Below are 24202 nucleotides of genomic sequence, written 5' to 3' on the forward strand. Positions count from 1 at the left end.
AAAACCTGTAATACAACACGTATCATGTGCTCAGGGGATTGGGTTGCGTAATGCGAAAAATAATTTTTTTTTGTTTCCGAACAGGGAACGCTTAAATTGCACTTTACTAGAATTGTTTGATGACGGACTTACAAACATTAAGCATCCGTTTCAAAATAATACCGCGTGTATTGTGGACGTTCATGAAAAATACACATTTTATTTGGAAAATAAAGCATACCAATAATTTGATTATACTTTTTTTACACATATATATAACAATCGATCGGCAGGAAACTTTTGATACAATATTAAACTCGTTTTCAAAAAATTCGGAAATAAAGTATAAAAATAAACCACGTCATTGCAAATGGCAAATGCATAATTTTTTTTCTATTAGATATTAAACAAAATGTATTAAGAACCGTGAATCAACATGAAAAAAAAAGTACAATAAGCAATGACACGTACAGGTAGTTATTGTGTGCGTTATAGCCAAATACTAAGAACGCAATACATATAAAAAAAAGTGCTTTAAAGTCCTTCAACAACTTCACCGAATCTAAAGTTACGTGTTATTGACAACAAATTACATCAACGCGATGCAACGTGGAATAATGAATAACAATATCGTTTTCACTTATAAGTGCATGATAATATATGAACTAAAAAAATACATAACGTAACAATATCTCAACAAAAGTGGATATAATCCAAAAAGATAAGTGAAACTCTATGTAGAACAAAATAAAATGGAACTCATGGACTTGAGCAATTAGACAGCTATAGAGATGTTTGATCAGATATATTTAAATTGCAGATAATTTATATAAGACAACTTACCATACTCAATTAGGCTATGGACAGCAGTCACTGTCTTTATGTAGTATCTTCTGTTTGCAGAAAAAAAAATAATCTACAAATAACTTCAAATTTTAAAAGCTCAACAATAATAATTCATTTTGACCGAGGTATGTAACAGTACGAAATCTATGTCTATTGTGATCACGGAATACCCAAAAATAATATATTTTTATATGGAGCCTTTATGAAAACCATCCGCTTATAGTTTCAAGTATGTTATTAAATTGTTATTAAATTTTAAAAAATTGTAATTGGGTCTTACCCGTTTAAATTAATAAATAAATAAATAAATAAGTAGTAATATCTGATTTCAATAACAAGAAAAATACTTATACAATTAGTGCATGAATCCTTAAAGAATGGATAAGCAGAGATGTGGCTTCATATATTATCAATATACGGGATAAAATTTGTTAATGTAGTTTTAGTGTTAGCTTTGAAGTTAATCTATTTCGATATTTAGATTTGGTTACAGTTATTATTAAGATTTTACATTATATGTATTATGTACATTAAATGAAAAAGAAGTAAGATTCTAAATGCCTTTTTACTTCAAATATCTTATTGTTACTGCACTGCGTGGTACCGCTTTACTTGAAACAAATACAATAGTATCGCTAGAATAGAGAAGGTTAAGGGTTAGAATTATTAGTTTTATTATTAGTTATTATTAGTGTTGAAACCAAACCGTCATTTCATCTGTTATAATTACGTAAGCACAAGCCACATACTAATTTTACGTTTCCAACGGACGTTCTACGACCTTTCTTATGTTGTATAAGTGCAAAACACTATATTGATCATATATTGTTATTAATTGTACATTTCATACTCATGGGCGGAACTAGGGGGTGGAAGACGGGGATACATCCCCAGCCGTAAAATGTTAAAGGGTATACTTTTTTTAATTATTGACAGCTAATTTAATATATTTAACTATGTTAAATACTGATTAGGTTAAAACTCAATAAGTATGATTGTATATTAATTATTAGAAAACAATTCTCGAGAAGAGTATTTGATTATGAAACTATGAAAGGGCGTAATTTTAACATTTTTCCAGGGCGTAAAAATTCCTAGCTCCACCTCTGTTCATACTGCAATTGACCATTATATAGTATTAAAATACAATAATATTTTATGAATGCGCACGCCTATCATGACTTTTTCCCACTAACCACTTCTGATCTTTAGTTAGATGTTTTTCATATTAAATTGTTTTGAATATTTTGAAAAAAACATTCAAGTTATGTGGAACCTTTCAGCAATCTTCGCGGAATAGAGTTTAATTAACACTGCAGTACACAATATGTATTTGTAGATTTTTATACGCTCACAAGTCGTACTTAGACATTTGTATGTAGGTTGAACGATATGCGATGCTATCGTTTCAGTCACCGTCGCGCGTCGTCTACTCGCAATACGGAAAAAATAGACGTAACGGACCTGAGTTCTAAAATAAATTGCGTTTCAAAAAAATAATACGTGTAGCATCCTTTTCACTATCTATCATATAAATTGTACATCGAAAAGTTTTAACTACGTATTTTTTATTTTGTCCACCAGTTATTGGTCAATTTAATTCTGAAAAGAGAGATAAAGATAATATATATTTATATATATATATATATATACACACACATATACGAGTATGTATCTATAAAATATACATGTATACACCGCGTATTATGTAAGTACTTTAGTTTTGTCTTTTTTTTTTTATAATCATTTAAAAAAAAAATACAGTAGAATGAAGGGAAAAATAAATCTCGATTAATTCAAATTCACCATATTTTCATAATTTACTCAGGAAATATAAAATTACGATACACTACATCATTCTTTTTAGCACAAATGTGAAACTTTATAGTCGTGCGCTAAAAACATACTGTTAATAAGGTATTTATGAAATATTTTTTTTAAGATTTTAAGGGTGGATTACAAATTAGTTTAATCGAAACATTGTTAAAAATAAAACATTTTAGCTAAATGAAAAAAAAAAATCTTATAGAATTTAATAAAAACGCTACAGAGAAATAAAATAAAAATAACTCTTACAAACAATAGAATGTAGTACGGTTATGTAGTCAATTTATATTTTATTAAAAAAAAATGTATGATTTATAATTTGAAAGGTAGAGAATTTATAGATTCATTTTTTTTTTTTATTGATATCTATATTAAGAAATTTCTCCAATCTTAGAATAACTGATGTAGGTATTAAGGTACACCAAATTGGTTCCCGTTTGTGTTCAAGTCAAATTGGTACAATCTTTATTATTTTGCGATATAAAATCATATACATATATGTATATATCATATGTAAAATTATAAATTATTGCGAATCGTTCCATTCAAAAATAAATATAGACTTTAACGGAATCCATCCTAATATATTTTATGGAGACTTTAAACAGTATTTAAACATTACATTTTATTAAATTTTACACTAGTAACACCAGAAAACAGAAATAAATTACTAATTCTTGGAAAGCTGTATAATTAATAGATTATTACTAATTACACTAATTACTAATTACATTAGTAATGTAATTTCTACACATTAACAGAAAACTTACACACTTAGAATATTTAAAGGAAGTTTGCATCAAATTTGAGAGGTTTGTTTAACTTATCAGCTTAATGATTTTAAATTAAATTTTTTTAATTTTATAGTGTTGACTGATTGATTTCCAGTTCAACGATCGCTAGTACATATTTTTAGTAAAGCCTACTTTAAATTTGATAGTCTTAAGTCTCTACAATTGGAAATAATAATGTGCGTAGTTAAAAGCGAAAACCAACTAAATTTAAACGGGAACTAAACAAATTTAGCTTAACAATATAAAATACCTTTCTCAATAGGAAATCAATTTGGCACGTAAAGATCTAAAACGAGAAAAGAAAAATTAATTGAATCGCTTATTACAGGAACCCCTTTGTCTAAAACTTTAAACTTTTTACAAACTAATAAAAAATCCCCCTAGTGATGTTACATGTAGAGTATCTCCTCTACACAAATATTTCAAAGATGCGAATTGGTCGCGTAAATAAAACATGCATAGGGGGGTTTCTGCAAAAAATCGTTAAGTCTACTAATAAAATGTTTCTACATTTCTGTCTTTTATGGGGTTTCTGTACCTAATCAATGCACCAAGCAATGATTGGAACGTTAAATTAAAAATGTAACTCGTTCACGTTCACGTTCAGTGCGTAAAAAATGTACTTGTTCACTTTCATGTTTTTTTCTTTTTAAAGTGAATACGTTCACTTACAAGCGCTATGAAAAAATTATCGTGATAATTTAGTGATTCATTAATTTTTTTTTATTTCATGCTTATGAATCACTAACACGCATTTTGTATAAATGGACTTGCACAAAATGTATTAAGTATATTTTAATTTTTATTTGAAACCTATTCTTAAATATATTATAGTCAACATTTATTATTTATACATATATTTTTTAAAGTGATAAACAAATTTGAATGCCCTAAAAATCGTTAAAAATCATTAAAAACATAATCGTCGTTCACGTTTTATTTGAAAAAAGCGAGTGACGTTTGCACGTAATTCATAAAATATGAACGTAAACGTGTGAATGTGCATTAACGAACTACGTTGTTTTTCAAACTCTAGTAATAAGCAATTAAATTATTCGTTTTCATACGAAATGTATATTGTAATAAATATACTTGTTGCATTTTTTTAATTTAGCTATGAAATATTGTTATATTTAATTGTTGGTTCACCATCGTATTGCATTCATGCTCAAGCGTTTGATTTGTCGAATAAATGTTTTATTAGTTTTCTCGATACATTTCATAAATAACAACCAATCAACTGTACCTTAGTTTTGATTTAAACCATTGTATTGATGTTGATGCATTCGGATTTCAGAAACTCACTCTCACGTTTCATGATGAAATATTTTAAACGATTAATTATTTTAAATATAATATTTATGTGTATAAAACTTTAGAGAAACGAACAATTTATAATATTTTTAAAGACATTTCGAATTTAAATATATTATAAACAACCTAAAATAATATTCTAGTCCATTTAATGCTTGCAGAGTATTTATTAAACAAATTATTATTCCATATAAATTTTTGTTGGCTTCTACTGTCACAAAAGGAATCAGTAAAAACGCCAGAACCGTGCAAAAATAATTCAACTAATAAATGCACTTAAAAAAAAAAAATAAAACCACACACAAAAAATAAAACCGTCAAAAATGTAACCTCATTTGTCATATCGCAATGGAACGAAGGTGCTTCGTATATACAAATCACGTTACCCTACACGAACCGTCGTTATTCACCAGTGCGAATGAAAGAGAACGATATTAAAAATGATGCGTATCGGAGATTATATAGTTCGCACTAGAACGTAATGTTATTCATTGTTTGTCGGGTTCCGAAACGAAAGAGAACAAAAACAAGAAGAAAACACACACACCAATTTCCGTGCGCAGGGATAAACCTAATCGCTCGCATATCGTTTCGTTACGTGATTTAATTTTTTTTTTTTTTGCTTTCCGTTCTTCTTCCGCCGAACGAACGTTATATTTTTTTCTTCACGTATTCCGCGCGCGATTGCTTGATCCGACCCGTTCGAACCGTTGCGATGCGTATACGCCCGCGAAAACAATTTTTTTTTTTCAAGCATTCTAATGGGCCCCACTGGGCATTCTCGTATGGGAGCCCATAAATACCTATCTAAAAAATGTTTTTCTTAATATTATTTTGACAATCGTTATTTACATGATAATCGACAATTTTAACTATATGATACAATAAACAAACAATTAAAATTATGATCATGATTACAAATAATAATAATATCATTATCATATTTTCATCAAATTGTTGCGTTTGGGAAAATGTATTTTGATGTTTTTACGTACCGAATTTCAAATTTCTATGTGCAGAGAGTTAAATATATATACATGGGCCTACGTATGATTATGACGATTGGGTGATAGTTTTACTTGTTCTATGAGTAATTATATTATTGTTAGTTTTATATCTTGTGTTAGTTTAGTGATTTTATGTTTTCTTAAGATTATTTTTGATCATAAAAACAGCTACTGTTTCATAGAAAAGTTTTCTTATTATTAATACATTAATTTTTTTAAATACATTATCATTATGATATAAATAATTTGTATTCAAAATAATTCAAAGTATGTTATTTCGCGCTATTTGAAGATAATGTAAATTTGTTGTACAAGCAATGATCCCATATGTTAAAAGTAATTCTACAAACATTTTTTAATTGTTTAATATTTAAAATATTTTTCATAAGTTTAAAGGGATGGATTAGTTTTCTTGATTTTTATGTTCTACCCATTTTAAATGTCTACATAATTCTGTTCTTAAATACTTATTTATTCGTTTATACATTTATTTATATGCAGTACGAGGTGACCGATATCGGGGAGGACTGTATTGTTTAAATAGTTAAGTAATTAGAATGTTTTTTCCAACGTTTAAATATAAGCTATTGTCTGACGACCAATATTGTACGTCATTCGTATAACTTTCTGGATTTTTTCAAATACAGTGGGTTCCACTTAATGTGATCACTTTAGTGCAGGTCATTTTGATTCTATAAAACATTTACAACATTTTTTTCATAATTCAATCTTTTAATACAATTACATTTTTATTTAAATTTACATATATATTTAATAATTTATAATATATAAAATTATTTATTTTTACATTTTTTTATTTAATGGTTATATATTTAAGTATACATTTATGCTTAAATTAAAATTAAAATTAAATAAATACATTTAAAACAAATTAAAGAAGTTATCTATTTTTGATTGTATTTAACAGTCTACCAATTTCATTTCCATATTAGCCTGAAATTAAATGAAATCAAATTAAAATTAATATTTATGTTTTTTTGTTTATTTGTTTACGATATACATATACATTATACATACCTGTAACTTTTGAAACAACTGTAAAGTATCATTATCGCCGTATTTTCGAACAGCTCCTTTTAACTTTCTCAAAATAATTCTCGTATCTTAATAATATCTTTTTAAAATTTTGTTTAACGTTGGTTGGGGAATTTTCAGAGCTAATGGGGCTTCTGTTTGAGAACATTTATCCAACTTATCATTACGAACGAGTAAATCATTTTTTTTTTTTTTTTTTTTATTGTCAAATCTTTTCGTTTGGTGGACATTTCAAAAAACACGTCTGATCATGAGCTGAATAAAGTAAATGTCACAAGTACACGACGCACAAATCGAATGACATGATTCAACGTACAACGATATACTGCCATGCTGATGAGTTCAAAAATAAAATGGGTTTTATAAATTGATCGGTTTGAAATACCATAAAAACGATAAGATTGTTCGTAAAAGTGATTCAGCTGTCCGGTACCTGGTGATCCTCATAAAAGGTCAATTTAACATTGGTAACGCGCAATTCGGTTTGGGATTTTCATTTTTGATTCCAATAAACGGTTGATTCTATGAACCAGTGATCACATGATCCGCGGTATGTTTTCCGTATTAAGGTGGGATCGGTGACGACGAGACGTGGCTCGGGGGACAACGCATCTCGTCGGTTCTTCGGGACTCGGAGTGTTTTCGATGTTCGCGCAGGTATCGCGAGAACGCGAAAACCGTGCGTTACGGCACGCGTACGCGGTTCGAGCCGGTAACCGAGACGCACCGGTGCGCACGTCGGACGTGCTCGTAGGGCCGGCGAAATCCGGTGGTTCGGACGCGTTTCGTGCCCGTTAGTGGCGCGGGCGCGTTATAGCCGCCCGCAAACGAGTGGGTAGGTTTGTGTGCGAGTGTGGGGGGGGGGGGGTGGCGTTCGCGTGATGCGACCTTGCGCGCCGCGCGGCAGACGAGAAGCGCCGGCGGAGCGCTATAACCCTCGACCGGTGCCGCCGCCGGACACGTGCCGAAGCCGGTGAACGGTCGAGTCCTCCGACGCGCGCGTTTGCCGACGGTCATCCCGGGACGAACGCGATCGTTTTCGCCGCAGCCAACGCCGCCGATGCGCACGGGCAGCCGGTCGCCCGCGTTCCGCGAGTGCCGTCGATCGTCCGACCAAGGTAAGATCACCCGAGCACCCGCGCCCGACACGTCGTACCCGTGCGACGCGAGAAAGGCCGAAATCGCATCGGCGACGAACACGTCCGATTTCACGGTTTTTTTTTTTTTTTTTTTTTTTTGACGGGACCCGGAAAACGACGGCACCCGATCGAATCGGGTTTCGCGTTCCGCCGTGACAGAAATACCTACAGGGGGGCGGTCAAAACAATACGAACACCGTGGAATATAGTTTTATGCTGTTCGCACTGTGCCACTGAAGCGATTGGCGGATATTTTGGCAGAAGAACGGGACGAAATTCCGCTGGAAACTATTCAGGTCCTTTACGAATCTATTCCGCGAAACTGTTTTGAGAGCAAACGGTGACCCAACACCTTATCAGTGCTGTAAAAAGATAATCGATAGAATAGTTATCTAGATCAAGATAAAAGATACATAATAATTTAATTATCTAGACAAAGACAAAAAATCAACGTTTACTGTCCAGATAAAAATTTTGTTCAATATGTACCAGCCTATCTATTTATCACAAACCTAAGGTGAATAAAGTATATTAGATATTTCATAATATTATGTAACACGTCTAAATTTCATAACAGTTGTGGATATAATATAACTTTATAATTCAATTTAATGTTATTTCAAAAATTGGTTTTTTAAATTAAGTAAAGGGCAATTTTCAAAACATCATAAAATTTGATGGCAAAAAATAAAACTTCAAAATTATTTTGACTCTACGTTTTCTTTACACCTACATTTATTATGTTTATTTAATAATTCATTATTGTTTTACCTAATGAATACAATTAAAATAAATTAAATTAAAAATACAAATCAAATTTATTGTTTCTTTTTTAATAATAATGATATTTATATAAATATTTGAATAATTTATATAAATATTCACTATTTAAAATTCCGGTAACAATATTTAATAAGTGATAGGAAATCATTAAATAAACACTTAATAATTTATTTTTTTAGTAATATAGTAATATAATAATAGGTAGGTAGTAGTGTTTCAATGTATATAACAAAAAAATGTAAAATACCTCATTAACATTAATTATAAATTATAATATAAATATTTAGAAATGTTATCTAGATAAATTTATCTGGATATTTTAATTATTTATCTTAGATAATATCTCAGATAACATATTTTATATTTATCTGTATAAGATAAAAGATAAAAATAGATAATTTATCTAGATTAAACACAACACTGCACCTTTTTAATAAATAAATAAATAAATAAATTGCGTATATGTCAGGTGTTCATATTATTTTTTCCACCCCCTGTAGATCACGTGAAAACTATGCTTTGACCCTCCTCGCCCCAATTTACGGTTGGTATATATTCTTTACTCGTAGGTACCATGTTGTTAACGATCGTAACGCGTTCCGTCGCGTCGCCGGAAACGTGTTAGAAAGCGAAAACATGGTCTTAAGACGAAAATATGGTCATTGTGCTGAAAGCGTGTTACGGTTAACGGAGAATATCAGTGTATCTACGTCGTCGATTGCGCTTCGCAGTTCCACCCAATAATTTTCACAGTTATACGTACGGTTTGCACCATCAAACCGCACGTCGAAATACTAATTTACTTTATTAAACTGTTAAGAGCTTAATCGTAATTTACGACTTGCACTACGCTTTTGACTGAGTATTTACTCGTACGGGACGATAAAAAATATTAATTAATTTCAAATGTTAGATGTCATTATCTGCATTATTATCAACATTTTTTTAATACAATCTACATTTCAATATAATTTTTTGGTGATTTTTTTGTTATTTTAATTCTGACTGCAAACGTTTTTAAACATTTCCGTAAGTATAGCCAATTGAATCTCGTGCGATTCGATGAGTATTGATTAAACAAATCTATTAACAAACGCTACTACATAGATTGTAGTAATGATTTATTTTTTTATTTATTTATTTTTTTTGTAGAAATTTATTTTTTCGTTCTACGTATTAAAATCGGTTTGAGAATTTATATTATTCGACGATTTGCTATTAAATCAAACATTAGCGTAGATGTCCAACGATTATAATAATAAATGTAAATGTACATATTGCATAAAACAATCCCAAAACAAAATATTATGTGTACCGGTGGTGTAAGCGTCAGCTTCTCACATTTTTTTTTTTTAAAATATTTGAATACTAAATTCACAATCGGGTTACTTAATGAAGATAAATACTCGTAATTTTTAGAGGAGTTCATTGTTAAAAGAGGTTTCATTTGAATTTATTTATATATATATATATATATTTCTTAAATGAACCGTGACGGAATCAATTAAATAAAATTAATTTAGTTTATGCGTCATATTTTAAATAACAAAAAATAATTAAAATACTTAAAAGACAATAGCGACGTGACTTGCTAACCTAACCGACTAAATGTATATCATGTCGTATTACATTCACTGCAGGAAGGCCTTTATAATCAGTCTTACCTTTATATTATTTATTTACTCGAATTTACTTTTTTTTTTCTGTTCATCAATTATTCTTGTTTTATAAATGTCAAACGAATGTCTAACAAATCAAACGTAAAACAAATAAAAATAATTGTTTAAACAAAAAGGTGATTTTTAAATAAATAAAAGTGGTGAATAATTTTTTTTTTTCGTAAATTGAATATTGATCAAATCTTCACGTCTATAATATTTCTAGGTAGAATTAATAATATAAATTATTTGTGTTTTAAAATTATTTATTATTGTAAACATCTCTTATTTTTAGATTTGTTTAATGTCCTCATATTTTAATATTCCATCGAATAAATTACACACGTTTTTTATTTTCTTCGCATTAATTATAATAAATACAATTTTTAATACTGTAAATACTAAATAAACATTACGATTCATGTCTTTATAAGTTGTATATTTGATGACTCGCCCCCATTTCCATTTAATCTACTCATTCAGGATAATATTGGTATTGTACACAGCTTGTCCCCAAGGAGAGATACTACCTAATATTATTCTAGTTAAACAGTTAAAATCAACTCTTTAACCACATTGAAGGGACTTTTGTTCTACACAATTAAATTTGAACTATTATGTTAGAAAAATTATTATTTTTCCACGATAATATAAATATTTGTTTTCGGCCTGTACTGTCATAGAAAATCGTGGGAATATTATTGAAATATTTGTAACGAATGTTTTAACATAACTAATCATGAGTCTAATAAGCAATTGTTGAATAACCAGTGATTTAATAGCAAATATTTTAAAAATTGTACAGAGTATAAAATTATAGTTCGAGATATGTTTTATTAATTATAAGAAATTTAACTTTGTATTAGTACCACAATTGTAATACGGAGCTCTGCAGTACGACCTGAACATTTTTAAAACGAAGAGTGCTTTTAAAGAAAAAATTAAAAATAAATATGGTAATAATTAAATAATTGATAAGGTTAAAGATTTCTAAAGCGGTTATGCATAAAGTTTGATTAGATTATGTCGAAATTTTAGTTAAAAAAATAAATTAATTACACGATACTAAAAGAGTTAATAAAAAACATAACGTTAATAATATTATAGTTAATTGTTTTTAAGTTTAAACTTTAAACATGTTGCATGCAATAATCATCATAAATTACAATAAAAATGTTTTTCAATTCGTGATATTTACTTTTATTTACTATCTATTATATATAAACCCACATCAATCTAACTTGATAGTTGAAATATAGCGTATTCAAACCCAGCTTTTACGAGTTTAAGCATATAAAACCAACAAAATAGGTATCTCTCTTGAACGTATAGCAACTGATTTTAATATTGAGTCACTTGAAAAGAAGAGAAAATATAATGATCTACTTTAACTACACAAACTCCTTCCAAAATTCCCAAATTGATTGCCCTGAGCAATCCTGTCAAAGTCCCCTAAATGTCCCTCATACGTCTGCTTTAACTTATATTTAATCTGAAAGTGATTAGAGTTGTATTTTTTTTTTAAATCGTTTACAATATTTATTTCATACTAGACCATGTAGATATATCATCACGTATATATGTGTTGGTTTAGCATAGTTTGTTATATTCATCAGGCGTATTCGAATACGTACACATAATGTAATTATGATATATTTCCGGTAAACAGACTGTCGAGAACTACCGTAGGTTGATCCGGATTATGATAGCATTTGTCAAGACACAAACAAAATTGCGTACCTTTCAAAAGTCTCATCAATTTAGGAACCTTTCAAATAACCTAACAATCTTGACATAATTATACGTCATCGAACTATATTTTCCTGAGTGGATAAGAATTGCACACTTATGGGCGGTACATAATAATAGTATTATTTTTATTTTTATTATAAATCCTAGTAAAAACCTTTGACGAGTCTTAATTATGTGCCCACTATAGTTTTTGAAATCCACGTTGCAAGAATTTGTGAAGTTCAACGGCTTATAGGATTTTTTTCACCATCTCCGGATATAGCAATAGAGTGGTAGTTTTTAAAATCTCGGACTGATATCGCATCGATCGGTGTGAAAACACTTATACCAGGTGTTGTTATTGATATAAATGATTTAAACGATTGTGATGTGGATTATCGGTTGTATTTTATATTATTTGTATTATTTGTATTGTTTTATTCATTATTTTTCATAAAAGTTTTCACGGACAAATAACCATTTTACAAATATGGAAAGAACAACTGAATTTCAATCAATTCAGATTGTTATATGTGTATTCACCTCAAAAAATTGTTTTCTATTCTCACTCTACTTAAAATATTAAATTGTATAATATGCCACATGTTATTGGTCCAGTTCATAAGGACACTATACTTAGCTTATATGGTATAATAATTTATTAATGTATATTAATATTATTAAATCAAATAACGCCTGACTTTCAAATTCTGTCAATCTCTCTATTTAATTAAATCATTCCAATTTCTAAGAAACACATTATATATTGGGAAAAAATCAAAATTATGTTTTTAAAAATATTTAACATATGATACGGCAAAATCATATATAATAAATGGTAATGAAATATTTCCATGAAAAATAACAGTAATGTTACCCATGTAGAATATATGGCGTTTGAAAGTTCATTACTCGAGCTATTCTTAGTATCAAAACTTTCTCAAAACTTTTTTTTTTATTTTACATTCGAGGGGCTTGAAAAAAAGTTGACTGTATGCTAAATTACGTTTGCGGTGAAATATTTACCAAACAAAATGATTTGTGCGTTATAAATATTAAATATTTTCTCTCATATCAAACAATTAATAGATATTTTGTATTTTATTTTGAATCAAAAATATAATATTATATATAATTAATTAATGATCAAATAAATAACATTTTCATTATACCGATTATATTTTTATATTTTTGGCTTTCTTAGATCACATATTTTTAACACTTAATTAATATATTTAACAAGGTTTAAATACTAATATAAATATATAAATAAAGCGTATTTACAAAATTGTAATTTGAATATAGCATACTTTAAAAAAAAAAATAATAACATTGATATATCCATAAAAAATTAACTGAAATGTAACGGTAAATACAATATTTTATCAGTTTCCATTATCAATTATACATAGTTAATTAAAAATACATAATGCAAGTTATTATAATTTAATAACATTATTATTGCTAAAACCAACTGTTTAGATATCATTTGATTTTCACAGACATCGTGTATAACTGTAATAGTTAATCAATTGGCTAATTTCACTTTTCGTTTTCAAGTATTTTACAAGATTCATTGTGTATATTAAAATTGATCGATTTTTATACCCAACCTGTTCGGATATTTTTAATTTTCTGATAAGTTTCAAAATCAAAGTCATCAAGACTCACTGTGGTTATTGAACGTTTTAATGTTCATCAACCAATAATAATGCGTGACATATGATATTGTTTAAACGAACAATTGTTATTCGGGAGAAAGTGCAAAACCCTTGTAATTGGTTATTGAAATTATAAAAATCAAGAATTTGTATAGTTCTCTCATTCTTTCGAATTAAAAAATAAGTTTAGGTTTGCAGCTACATTTGCTTAGTACGCAAAACATGTAGGTGGAGACACTTTATTTAGTTTTTATTCAGAATTAAATTGATAATTTATTTTTTACATCGCAGAAAAATTTTCATGAACTATGATAAAAAAACTGCAATATTTGTATTACTTTTCATTAGAAAATATAATAATTAATAAATAAAATAATAAAATAATAATAATTCGTTTGTTGTTAAATTTCGTTCGATGTCTTAATCCAAGCACTATTTTTCGGGATTAATACTGACTTGTGATATTTGTTGATTTCATGATTTGTCACTAAAATTATATCAAACTACATAATCATTTCGCATTAGATTTTCTAATGATAATACAATCGAGGTATTAACAGTTTGATATGAAATTTCAGGTTTTGATAAGCGTTGCTTGAGTTCGACAAAAACAATCAAAATATAAATAAATTACGAAAATTACTGTTTTTCAATTAATCAAACCAAATTCAGTTAATCAAGTAACTCGATTTATCGAACTTTACACGCATTTATTCAATCAACAATCAAATAAACTATATATAATACGAGCTCGTAGGTGAAAGTTGTACAGGAGGACAACGAGAAACTTCAGTTATATTTGTTTGACGAATGATATAACGAACAATGAGCTGCGCTTGAAATTGCGATTTGCAATCAAAACAATAATCGTTGATTAGAAAAAATAAAATCTTACGCTGTCAAAGAATCATTGTACAACTATAGTACAATATCAATTTGAAATTATTTAGATGTATTACCCCATTATAGAAGTGAGTTATTACAATAAGACTTTTGTGAAATACGAACATTTATTATTCGTGTATAATTGCAGTTGTTTCTTATTTCTTTCGTTCTTTCTTGAATTGATAGACCACAAATATATAAATGTAAACCATACATATTTATGGCATGGTCGATAGGAAAAAAATAATGCTGTACGCATCACCACAATTCCATTATTCCGGTCGGTAAATTAATGAGTCGAAAAACACGTGGTTGATGTCGAACATATCAGATATAATCATCATTTTTCTTCTATTAAAATTTATCACTTCACATCAACAGACGACTGCTACGGGATAATATATATATAGCTTCCTATTTCTTCGTGCAAAAATACGATTATTTATCAAAATCTCACATACCCGATGGTTCGTGAAAAACAATAGCAATACGATAATCATATTACGCGTTCGTTTTCCACGCACTGATTGAATTGTTCCCGTGGCCAACCATAGCAATACATTGTAACACTCAATATTATACGATGTTCAATAGTTGTAGATGTACAATTTTCAATATTTGTACTATTTACACTTGGGCACTTAGAACTCAGCTTGGACAAACGCTTCACTTGGAATAGTTAAATCCGCATCAAAATACTTGCGTTGAATGATCATCTCCGCAGATTACGTGCTTTAATTAACAATTAGCATACTGAATCAAAAATAAAAATTCTCAAGTACAAAACTCTACGAAAAACTTTATGAACCTACGGTCTTCTACTCTGAAGCAGAGTGAAAGTTCACAATGCAATCAAAATTAAATGGTTTCAAAACATAACCTACAGAAAAATTGAAAATGCCCCACCTTTCACATCCAATTTCTCCTTGTACAAATATCTCTCAATTAAAACTGTTAAATAAGAAGTGATTAGTTTCTATAAATGGTTTCTTACTCGTCTATAAAACCATTATAATCCATTTTTACAGAAACTCTATATCAAAACCATACTAGGTGACTTTAGGCATCGTCTAAAAACGATTTGATGCCGTGACTTGTAATAAAAACTAAAAAAAAAAAAAAACCATTTTATTAGATAACTTGATTAAATGCCAACTCAAAGGGAGCTAATTTATGACTCGTTTAAAAATGTCTTGTCAACAATTCATTTATCACATATTCTAACTGTAATAATTTTACAAATGTTTTGTTTTTAAATTAAAAAAATAGAAAGTAAAAAATAAGAATAATTTCGGGAAACACACCACGCGTACTCATAAATCTCATTGGTATGATGTAGTCGTAAGATTCTCTCAGTATTGTAAGTGTTTTAAAATAGTTACCGTTTGTGGTTTGTTACTATAAAATTTAATTGGAAATAAATAGCTGCCGATTTTAATGTAATTTAGTGACCTATTTTTAGGAATCTGAGTAACCAAGGTATACGGTTTATGTGTACTGACATAGAATGTTTCAGTAAATTTCAGACATGTTTCAGTAAATTATTTATTTTTTCTACTTATTATATTTACATAACTGTTATAAACACAATACTTAATTTCTTAGTGATAATTTCTATTTTGGTGCGCTTCAAATGAACTTCAACATTACATTTGGAACATCTTGAGGTTGTTTTCACGTGGATTCCGTGCTTTTGGACTATCGTTTGCTTGAAATGTAACTTCAATAGGTGGTCTCCTTTAACCCTATTCATTATATATCAAAATTAACTAGTTAAGTAGATAAAATAAAGGTAGCAATAATGATAATGAAATAATTATTCGAATATCAGTAAATTAGAGATGTAAGCTCAATACTACTGAAGCATCGTTAAAATGATTTAAATTTCTCGTTAAAAATATATGATTATCATTGACACTTATTTCGGCTGAAGATTTTAAATCAAAAATGCAATCGAGAGAAGAGTAATCCTTATGCTGGCTTGAGTAGAACTCGAGGAACACCTACTGGACACGAATCAAACCGATACATATCAGTCATATCAAAAAAACTACACTGTATTTAAAAATAGTCCAAAAAATATTATGATATTATAGAAGATGGCAATTCAAAATCAATGCAAACAAGTTGTGTTCAAGTCTGATTTTTCAAGAGCTTTACAGGACTTTTTTTCGACGTACGTCGCGGCGTCGATACGTGCATTCGATACGTTCGCAGTTTTTTTTGAGCAAATCGTATGTGACTGCTTTGTGCTTTGAACAATCAAGTCGATTCGAGCAAGAGGTGATTGAACGTTGTTTTAATTTTTTTCTGAAACGAATTGTTTTTTCGGTATTAAAATGGTCGACCGGGGCAAGGATGCTCGATCTTTAGGGACCACCGTAACGGTACAGCGGTGTTGATGACGTGCAGGATCGCTGGTTACCTGTTCGATATCAGGTTGAACTTAACTGTCGTGATCAATTACGAGCGCACGTGGAGATGCATCACACGAAGCGTAAAAAAAACCGTGATAAAAATAATCGTAACGTACACGAGCGTTTTACGGTCGTTCGAAATTGTCTGTGTTCCGTCGACCCGTTAACGTTTTCCCGTATTGGTATTGTTACTACTCGTATTATTATTATTGCAACGGCCGATAAAACAACACCATACAACGATATTACACGCTCGTGATGAATTTCGGGTGCAACACTGTTCGCGCGCGGGAGAAGAAAAAGGGTGTCCGGTCCTCAGTCCCCGGGCTTCCACTAAATGTGGTTTTTTCCATCCAAGTTTAAAACATAATATAGCATTTGCAAAATAGATTTAAATCACAACTCGAATAAAAATGTTCAATCATTGATATTGTCATAGATTTATAAATAAATGTCATTATTATTATTTAATAACTAATAATATATTTAAATATTATAATTGCATAAAAAATAGTAGCAAACTTACAAGTATAAATTTAAATAAATTCACTAACTTTACTGTTTCATCACGACGAATCATTGTTTTTTTTTTAACCAAAATTCTGGATATTTGGAATTTTAGTTATTAAATATGTGTAATCGAAAAAAAAATCTACTTCTATGGGTGAAACCTATGATGACTTAACCTAACCTAACTTAACCTGAATCCGGCCCTGTTCACTACATCCTAGATCGCCGTTCTAGATCTTCTTCGCGCGGTGCGCATACGAAAAATCCCGCGACACGATGAATAACATCTCGCGGCCCTTCGAAATCATCCGGTTATTCAAGATGAGTGTTCGTCGTAACGATCAGGCTTTCGCCAGACACTTGCGACCATCATACCTTTTTTACAGCCCATTTGCGCCCGAAATGTTTTTAATAAAAACCGTGCAACGTTGCCAAACTGTATTATTTCATGATAGGCACTCGTACAATGTTATTCACCAATTCAACTATTTTTAGTTATTACGTTGCATCCTTATCAATATCATCGAGTGTCGGCCATTTTGTCTCATCAATTTCAGTTCATGACGATTCTCACTTCTCCCTTATTCACCTTATGCTATCTACTATTTATTTTATTTATACTCTTCCAAGTTAAAATTAATTTTAAGACAACAAATACAACTCAAAACCACGAGTGTTTTTTTTTTTTCGTAATTATAAATTCCACTTTGGTAGAAATTTGATTTCGGGGGATACAAGTTGTTGAGACAACCATAATATCTAATGGTAACGTTTTTCGTGAAACGAGTGCATATGGGCCATAAGTCTACAGACAGTAACTTATTTTTCGAGAACAACTGTGCATATCCACCGGGGCGCGAATGGACTAATCCGGGACGCAAATAGACTATAGTCAACGCACTCCCACATGCTCAAATCACCGGAGAAATTATATTTTATTTTCGTGCCTTAATGCCGGAGATACATTATCGCCTACGAAATACACGTGCAACAAGGCGTTAATATTATTTATGGCTGTACCGCGCCCTGTACGATTTACGCGAATGTGAAGCGTTCATTATTGTTCATCAAAAATACTTTTGTTTTTGGTTTTCCATTAAAACGTTTGGAATAAACACTCCAAACGATGCGTGTTGGTTATTTAGGAGTTTTAACGAAGACCCGACACATTAATACTTAAACGCGTGCGAGTTTTTATAACTATTCACTAAATCTATTTCATTCAACCATCCCCGAAATAATAATAATTAAAAACGTTCTATTCATATCTGAAGCTTATCAAAATCATTATGGTCTTCTAAACAATACGCTCGTCTTTTAATTTAGGATAATTGCTTTCGCTGCAAAATGCTGTATTTCTAACACGTTTAGAATATTAAATTATTCCATATACTCATACAGTCCATTCACGACACAACAAATTTCAAGGGGCCAAAGAAAAAGTACGGTACATCGAAAATTTGCTTTTCAAGAACATAAACCAACGAAATTTGTTAATAATAGATCTTAAAGATAATTTTAAAATGTAAATCAGCACACTACAAACATGTATTCGTTTTTTAATATTTTTTTAATGCATATATATATTTACAGGGACGCGTACACATCTGAATAACTGTGGATATGTTTTTTTCAAGAGGCCACTTATATGGGCTAAAACTGGATAATAAATGTATATTTTGGAAAAAAAGAACACAGTATGATCATATAATACGCGGTTTTAAGTTTTTTCATAATTATCATTGAAAACATTATTTTATGCAACATTTCGTCTTGCATGCGGTCCGGCATAGTGATGTTTTAATTACGAGTCATTATTTAAATTCGTAATTTATTTATTATTTTATATATTATTTTTATTTATTTATTTTTTTTTTTTTTTTTGTATAATCACTTGCGTTTACCTAGTCAATAGCGTTATCCAAATTAAAAATATTAAAGAATACACGGTTGTCGATTTCATGCCTCTGCAGATATTTTTAACCGACGCGAAGACCTAATTTTGCTCTTTACAAGGCTACGAAGGACTCAAAAGGATAATATCAAGCTCTTCAATTGTAAATATTCGTTATGTCGAGAGGTCAAAAATAAATTTAATTTTTCATTATATTACAAGATTTTCAAGGGAACGGCAGGTTCATATGTACCATTGAGATTTTCGTTATATCGAGCTTCTTTATATCGTGAGTTAACTCTAAATGTAATCAAAAAATATAAAAAAAAATAAATAAATGTTTACTATACTCTTAGGATTGGCATTTTTTTTTTAATTAAAAACTATTATTGAATCACGTATTTATTTATCTTTCCAACGATATTTATTCATCTAAGCAGGTATAACATTAAATATAAAATAAGAATGTTGTTATTTATCCGTTTACGTTTAGAAACATATGTAATATATTGTTATATAAGTTGTTATAAATTAAGTGGTAACACAATTATTATTGTTGAGGTATATAAATCCCAAAGTTTTATGGTAATTCAAATATTGCGCAGTTTTAGAGACAGAAAATTAAAGTTTTTCAATAAAATTACAAACACACTTATCGTAACGCATTAGTTATTCATAATATAACTTGAATGTAAGTATAGGATTAAATTCGACATAAATAATATTTTATTATATATTGATTTTACTAAATATTTTTAATACACAAATAAGCATTTTAAAAGATTGGCCTTAAAAACTAATTTTTAAAAATACTTTCACTCTATAATAAAATAGTCGAATAAATAATTTAGTTAGGCTTTTTATAAAATATTCGTTATACACTTTATAACTATTTATTTATTGATTTTAAATATTATATTTTACTTCAAAAAAGTTTAAGCAGATATTTGACATTGTTTTCGATTGCCGGTAGGATTTAATATTAAAACATTATTTACATATATTCATATTTTATTAATCTATATTTAATTTATTAATTTGAGAGTCAATTCAAACATCACAAAAATATTTTAAAATAAAGATGGCCATATATATTTATGGATTGCTGTCTCACCCTCGTCTCTCTCTCAGTAAGTTTAGTATAATACAATAACAAAATGTATATTGATCAGGGGCGTATTTATGAGGGGGAGGGGGCAAGAGGGTCTGGCCCCCCTCCGAAATGAAAAACACCATTGTTAAAGATTATTATTTTTAACATGGATATGTCTTAATGCTAGGGGTTTTCGAAAAATTGTCGCGACACTATGAATGTTGCTTATACAATTATTTAAAATTTTATATTTATAAAATATGTTTATTCTTTTAATAAAATATGTGGTGAATTTTGAATGACTCTAATAAAAAAATTTTTTATTATAATGTAGTTAATATATTTTTAAAAAATAATAAATCATTAAAAATATAGAGTTTCTTATTTTTTTGATGGTGTAAAGACAGTCGAGAAGTCTTATAGTGTTAAAGTAATTTGTTTCGTAATAGTGTACTTCTTCCTTCCCTTCCACCCAAAAATCAAGTACATAATAGGCCCCCTTCGAAATTGAAACCTATATATGCCACTGATATTGATCATTTACTTTTGAGCGTGTTACTTTTTTATAATTTTATGTATAAATCATAAAAAACGTCGTCGTTCATTTCAACATTAAAATAAACAACTTGTTAATTTACCTACTAATTACTTTCTTAAATTATGGAAATGCATTTTTAAAAAAAAGTATTCAAAAGAAAAAAGCTAGTACATATATTTTTTTTTTCGGGCTAAACTTCATTACATTTAATGTTTTAGTACTGTCATTTTTTACGGGGAACATTTGATCAAAAGATAAAGTTGTATGAAATCATATTGGTGGGTTTAACACTTGAATTATACAGTAATATTTGTATTTGAGATTTTAAATTACTGTTGGGAAAATATGTATATAGATTTAAATATATTCAAAGTTAAATGTAAATTGATTTATGACCTTACATATTATACATCACGAAACAAAACCATATTGTGGTAATTCAAATATAAAATTGCATAGTATTAATAGTTCGATCAATAATTCATTGTAAAATATTATATCATTGTAGATGGAATAATTGATTTTCATCTCTGGCGATGTTTCTGTTCCACTTTGTTACTGTAATATGAACTTGAGCCCTCAATGGTTTTTAATTATAACGCGATAGCGTTTTGGATATAACTTTTATTGGATACTGCGTTAGTTCCAGCACAACACTCGCCAACTGAAATATAACAACTGTGTACTTTCAATCGGAAAATACGTGATTACATATTTCGACTCGACGTTTGCAGACTGTAATTTCATTTTCTCGGACGTAAAAATAATTTTATTTTGACATACCGTTTTCAAGTCAATTTTAAAGGCATTACCTTGAACTGCTGACCATTAGTCATTGAAGCAAATGCACGCGGAACTTATTAGCTCATCACTAACAATAGAAGTATCCGTCATAGGGTTTGTACGTAAGCGTTGATAAAAGTGGGTAAGTCACGAACACATACAGCTGTGACTTTTTCTTAGTGACGTGCGCGTTATCGGTGGAGTGGATTACCCGTAAGCCTTTTCGGACGCAAACTAGAGGGTACAACATTAGATTTCTGTTTACGTTTTCGCGAATTTCGCGTGAAATTTCCAAGGTTTTTCGGTTACACGTGTGCATTATATCTTATAATTTATCATCAAGTAGCTTATATGTACCCGGTAAAGTACTCGAGATCGTTTTTGTACACGCGACGCTACACGTAAGCTAACGGGTTGCGAGATTGATCGACGTGCCCATGCGACATCTGAAATCCGATGCAATCGTAGAAAGTTGTTCCACGTAGGTTGTTGCAGAGTTAATCATTATGACACGGATTCAATCGGAATTGAACGAACGATTTCGTATTTAATTCTGTGCTTGATCTGTCCGTCGTCTCGAGTCGTTCGAGTGTTTCTCCGGGTAACCGGAAATCCACAAATCAATTCCGTGTGCGGCATCGAGCTGAGCGTATCGTGAAAACTGTAAGGCATTGATGTAGAATTATTTTAGCAGTATGGGTTGATTTGATTGTTATTAGGCTGGGAATTATGGATTAATGACATTGTGCTTGACGAGTGGAAAAATTATTCTACGTACAGACGTCCACGTCACCACCTCCCCCCCCGCCACGAAAAAATTAAAAAAATTGTATTAAAATATTTTGTACGTAATTTGTATGAATTTATACAACAGTTTTCAAAATTTGTACGACGTTGTTATTTGACTTATATCAAAAATACTGAAGAGGGGCCAGAGACATATGTCTCCGGCCCCCCTAACATAAATAAATTAGTATTTTTTTTTTTTTTTTTTTAATTTAGTAAAAATTATACATTTATTATGATGATGAGTTTTATCAAGGTAAAAATTGAATTTACTTTTTGTTCATCGATATCCAACAATCTGCCAGAACCAAAATTGAGTTCCGTATTACTAATCTCGTTCGGTTGTTTTCAATTTTTTATAAAACATATGTATATCCAATTAGTCTATAGCTTGTAAATAAAACGTATACGACTGATTTAAAACCATTAATGATCGATGAAACAAAACCGCATTATGATGTTTCGATGAGTGGTAAGATTTGGTTTATTGGATTGATGTTGAGTTATTGACGAAATACTGTAAGAATTACAAAATTTCTAAACAAAGCATGCGCGAATAAACCGTACGAAAGTATATTTATTTTTTTATTTCAGCGTTTATATTATAGATAAATAAATTGATTGATCGATTTTTGATGGATGCGAAAATAAATCGACGTTATCAATGGTGAAAAAATGAAAAATAATAAAACGGTTGATACGCCATCCCGCGTTTGCACTGGAGACATCGATATGATATAAATGTGACGGTTTGTGAGGACGCGATGTTCAAAAATGTACCCTGGGATGTTGATCGACAACGATAGAAGCTACAGGAATTCGCATGATTGTGATCGTGCCCGTGGAACTGTAAATAAAAGCAGAAAAACCATACGTCGAAGAACCTTAATTCATAGTAGAGGTTTAATTTTTTTATTTAATTTTTATGTTTTGTTTATAAGATAAGAAGGTGTAGCGTTTAATAGTATTTTCGATTAATATTTTCAACAATTTTTCAAAGGAGTATGCTTTTACGCCGAACAGTTTTCTCCCGCGTGTAACGTATATTTACGCTTGAACTACAGGCGTTTCACGTCTTACCTATGTTAAATGTTCACACGAAACGTGTATCAAAACGCATTCGTCAACATTCGATAGACTATAAGTAATCGCAGGTTTTCTTCCGGAACCCGAGTCGTCGCACGGCAATATTTGAATAATTACATTTTTTTTTTTTTTTTCGTTCGGTGCACATGCGTGTACGAGGCACGACGCACTGTCAACGGTTCGCAATGTTTTCACGCGTACGTGTTGTTGTCCGCGATTAAAATATTAAACGGGGAGATGAACATCACCGAAAAATGTCAAACCCTGCAGTGCGGTCGGGATTTCGGGACTATGAACGTGCGTAGATTATCAGACGTCATTACTACCTGGACGGCGTAACGCGTGGTCGATACGACTGTTCGAGATGCGAAGTTCAGGGAATAAAACGGTATCGCATCACAACGGCCAGCGCTCG

At 30.0% G+C, this 24202-nt stretch overlaps 1 protein-coding gene across 4 annotated transcripts in view; it reads left to right on the top strand.

The window, feature by feature from the left end:
• Positions 1 to 7740: 7740 nt before the first annotated feature.
• Positions 7741 to 24202, top strand: part of LOC112687439 (tachykinin-like peptides receptor 86C) — a 196265-nt gene continuing 179803 nt past the window's right edge. For 2 of the 4 annotated variants that reach the window (XM_025560159.1, XM_025560162.1), the window contains exon 1: positions 7741 to 8479. The gene's annotated coding sequence lies outside the window, so the exon portion shown is untranslated. The remainder of the gene's footprint in view (positions 8480 to 24202) is intronic. The other 2 variants (XM_025560161.1, XM_025560160.1) reach the window with 2 other exon arrangements.

The sequence above is a fragment of the Sipha flava genome, unplaced genomic scaffold, assembly GCF_003268045.1.
Source record: "Sipha flava isolate LNK unplaced genomic scaffold, YSA_version1 34_pilon_pilon, whole genome shotgun sequence".
Taxonomy (NCBI): Eukaryota; Metazoa; Arthropoda; class Insecta; order Hemiptera; family Aphididae; genus Sipha; species Sipha flava.